Source organism: Gossypium hirsutum, chromosome D05 (assembly GCF_007990345.1).
Source record: "Gossypium hirsutum isolate 1008001.06 chromosome D05, Gossypium_hirsutum_v2.1, whole genome shotgun sequence".
Taxonomy (NCBI): Eukaryota; Viridiplantae; Streptophyta; class Magnoliopsida; order Malvales; family Malvaceae; genus Gossypium; species Gossypium hirsutum.
In genome coordinates this window covers 52989353-52993794 of record NC_053441.1, presented here as the reverse complement: position 1 = coordinate 52993794, position 4442 = coordinate 52989353, and the positions used below count along the sequence as shown (strand labels likewise).

The 4442-nt window shown below is 33.4% G+C and overlaps 1 non-coding gene across 1 annotated transcript; it reads right to left on the bottom strand.

Annotated features, from left to right (window-relative positions):
- Positions 1-2379: 2379 nt before the first annotated feature.
- LOC121218007 (small nucleolar RNA R71) lies at positions 2380-2486 on the bottom strand. Its single transcript, XR_005914280.1, has one exon. It is a non-coding gene; the product is annotated as a small nucleolar RNA R71 (small nucleolar RNA).
- Between the last annotated feature and the right edge of the window lie 1956 nt (positions 2487-4442).

The following is a 4442-nucleotide window of genomic DNA, read 5'->3' as shown; positions in this document are numbered from 1 at the left end:
TATCCCCTCTTGAAAGCTAAAAGTTTGATACATAACAAGACTATTCCAATTATTGACATCCGAGCATTGAAATATACTCTAACTATTATCTTCGATGATATTAGTAGAATGACCTGGTTCAACACTTCTACTGAGATCTTCAGTTAGAATGTCTCGTTTTAACTTTAAGTTAGGATTATTCAGAAAAATACAATCTATTTCATTAGATAAATATAGAATATTTATGAATCCGTCAAAATGTTACTAAAGGGAATCCAATTCATCGGATCTTCAAATGATGTGAGGAATTAGTTAATTCAAAAAGCATAACTAGAAAATCATACTACTCTTATCAATTTCTGAATGTTGTTTTCGGTATATCTACATCTGTAACTGACAACTAATATTAACTAGATTCGTGACCTATGATAAGTGATAAAATTAACGTCTTTTAATCTCATTCTTGATGTGTTTTTGGATGGTCATTTATGCAAATTGGAGAAATTTATGCTCTGAATCTTTTAACCTCATGTTTCTATACTTAGAAGAGCATTTAGGAGAAAAAAGAGCCAAAAAAGAGCGAACATTGAACAATTGGAGTAGATTTCATGAGGCACACGGGCTGGGCCTTCCCACACGGGCTGAACACATGGCTGTGTGAGCCACACGGGCTATACACATGGCCATGTGCCAGACCATGTCGATTTCACAAGTCACATTCCAAACACGTGGAAAAACACAATTTATACTCTTTTTGGGCTTTCTAAGACCTATAAATACCAAATTGAAGAAGAGAATAGGGAGCCATAAAAAAGTATTGAAGAAAACAACTTGAAGAATATCATTGAAGTCGACTCTAAAGTAAATTTCCATCAAGATTTAATACCTCTTTTTAATCTTTTTGAAGTTTTTTATGAGTTTCTTTATCTCTTTGGGTTATATTAACTTTGAGATGTTTTTATTTACAATAATGAACTAATTCTCTAGATACCCAGGGAAGATAAACCCTATGATGAATTCTAATATTTGATTTCTGTTTTACGCGATAAATACTTGAATCTTGTTCTTAGTTATGTGTGATTATTTCTTGTTTTAATATTTTCTGAATATTAATTCATGTTTAATTTGCTTAAATCAGAGGAGGAAAAGTCCTTATTTAAGAGTAGATCTAGCATAATTGAGTATAGTTTCATGCAATCCTAGAAATAGGATTACATAAATCTATCGAATTAGAATCAAATCTAATAGGGGAATCCATAAATTGAGTTAATGTGATAATATGAGTTTTAATTAGAAAGAAATTTCAATTAATTAACTTAGAGTCAGTTGCTCTTAGTCTTGAAAGGTATATTAACATAATTTAGGGATTTCTACGGATCAAGATACCAATTGAGCAAATCGTTTAATTCAGATTCATAATGATAGATGAAGTCTAGGAGGATTCTTTCCTTGGTATTGTTTAGCTTCTTGGATATTATTCAATTAAATTCCTAATTTATTCTTTGTTGAGTTCTTTACTTAATTAATTTAGTAGATTTTAGTTTAAACCAATCACTCCAATTTGTCGGCTAAATAATAGGAAAACGGTAATTACTAGTACTTTTAGTCCTAGTTGATACGATATCTTTACTCACCGTAGCTATACTATTTATCGATAGGTGCACTTGCCTTTGTCGTATTTTTAGTTAGTTTTGTGACTATCAATTTTTTGGCACCGTTACCAGGGACTGAAATATTAGGAAAATTTTATTTCTATTAATTAATCCATTTTTTTATTTTTAATTTAATTTTTACATTTTAATTTTTCTTTTGTTTGCTTTTGGCAGGTTCTTTTAGTTTATGACTAGAGGAAACCTGTCGGGACCATTGCTTTTTAACCGTGAGATTGAAAGTATTGCTCGCAAAAATCGTAAAGAGGTTAAAGAAGCAAGGCAAAGTCAAAAAAATATAGTAGACGAACAAGAGGACAACAATATTACTGTGGAGATAGGTGATAATCAAAATATTCAGCTTCCTCCTACAGATCTTGTTCCTCGTACTATGTACGATTATGCCAAGCCCACTCTGATTGGGGCTGAATCAAGTATTGTGAGACCTACTATTGCTGCAAACAATTTCAAACTGAAGTTGAACACTATTCAGATGGTACAACAGTATGTTTAGTTCAATGGTTTGCAAGATAAATATCCAAATACTCACCTAGCCAATTTTCTAGAGATTTGTGGCAGTTTCAAGATTAATAGTGCCACCAATGACACTATTCACTTACGATTTTTCCCATTCTCATTGAGGAGCAAGACAAAACAATGTTTAAATTCTTTACCATGTGGTTCTATTACTACATGAGCTCAAATGTCCAATAAGTTTCTCTTGAAGTATTTCTCACTGGCTAAAATAGCTAAGTTGAGGAACGACATCTCTTCTTTTACCCAAATCGACTTGGAGACATTATATGATGCATGAGAGAGATACAATGATCTATTGAGAAGGTGTCCTCATCATGGGTTACCTTTATGGTTGCAATTCAAACCTTCTACAACAGTTTGAATCCCTCAACTAGGTAGTTAATTGATGCAACAACTGCTAGAACATTGAATAACAAAACACCTGAGGCGACTTATGAGTTTATTGAGGAGATGTCACTAAATAATTATCATTAGAAAGTCATGAAAATAAAGCCGATGAAAGTAGCTGGTATTTTTAATCTAGATGCAGTTACTATATTGTCGAGTCAAGTGAAAGCATTAAATAAGAAAATTGACGGTCTATATTTTTCTACGAAGGTGAATCTAGTGATGCAATGCAATGCAAAAGGAGGTGTAATAATTAATTCAGAATGTTTACCTTTTGGTTTTAGCACGAAGAATGAACAAGTCAACTATATGGGTAACAATTCTAGACCTCAAAATAACCCTTATAGTAATAACTATAATACATGTTGGAGGAACCATCCCAATTTTTCTTACGGTGTTCAAGGAAATCAGAGAACACAACCCCCTCTGGATTTTCAACAATCTTATTAGCAAGAGAAGAAGCTAAACCTTGAAGAGATGTTGGCAAAATTTATCTCGATGTCAGAAACTCGTTTTCCAAAACACTGAGGCAGCACTGAAAAATCAACAAGCATCAATTCAAGGACTTGAAAATAAAAAAGGACAGCTTACTAAATTAGTCCCAAAAAGACCACAAGGTAGCTTGCCTAGCAATAATGAAACTAACCCAATGGAACAGCTCCACGCAATTACTGTTCAAGATGTGGAAGGGCTAGTCAAGCTTGAACAGAAATTGAAGCAAGAAGTTGTGATAAAGAATGATGAGGTTGAAAAAGATAAAAAAGAGAAAAAAATTGATTGTTAGAGAATACAAACCTTCAATTTCATATCCAAACACGTTGAAGAGAGACCACCGGAACGACAATTTGGTAAATTTCTTAAACTCTTTAAAATATTACAAATTAACTTACCGTTTGTTGAAGCTTTTTCGTAGATGCCAAATTACGTCAAGTTCTTAAGGGAGCTGTTAACAAATAAAATGAAGTTAGATGACTCATCGAATGTGGAGCTAAATACAGTTTGCTCAGTCATTTTATAAAACAAACTACCCAACAAACTTAAAGATATAGGGAGTTTCACTATTCCTTGTCTCATTAGTAGCTTAAATATTGAAAAGGCTTTGGCTGATTTAGGGGTTAGTATAAATGTCATGTCTTACAAAATATTTAAACAACTTGGTCTTGGGAAACGTAAACACACTAGGATGTATTATTGAGGATGTACTTGTGAAAATCGATAAATTTATATTCTCTATTGATTTTGTTGTTTTAGACATGGATGAGGATAGTGAGGTACCTATGATCTTATGTCGACCATTTTTAGCCACTATTAGAACTATTATCGATGTTGGTACTGGTGAACTTGTTCTTCGTGTAGGTGACGAAAAGTTTACTCTTCAAGCACGGGATTTTGTAAGAGTCTCTAGTAAGCGAGATGACACTAATCGTTCTGTTAATGTTAGTAAGCATGTGGCTCAACATTCTTTGCAGGAAATTCCTCATGAAAACGTGTTGGAGCCAGGTTTCAGTCAAGGTGACAGAAATCGAGCAACAAATGAAGAGCGAATGGTGCAACTCAACGAACTAGATGAATGACAAGTGCATGTTGAGGAGAAACCAAGAAAACACGATGAAGAAACAAAGCAATACCATGATGTGCATGTGCATGTGCATGTGATGAGAACAAACCAATTTAAGGTTAGGGACAAAGTACTGCTAGACAAATCGGATCCACGAATTTTCCCTTCGAAACTTGAGTTAAGAGGATCGAACTCGTTTGTGGTACTAAACACTTTTGTATACGATATAGTTGGGTAACACATTCTGAATTTGGTACATTTAAGGTAAATAGTACTCAACTCAAACCTTATTTCGGTGATAAAACTGAAAATGATACAGAGAAACTTCGGCT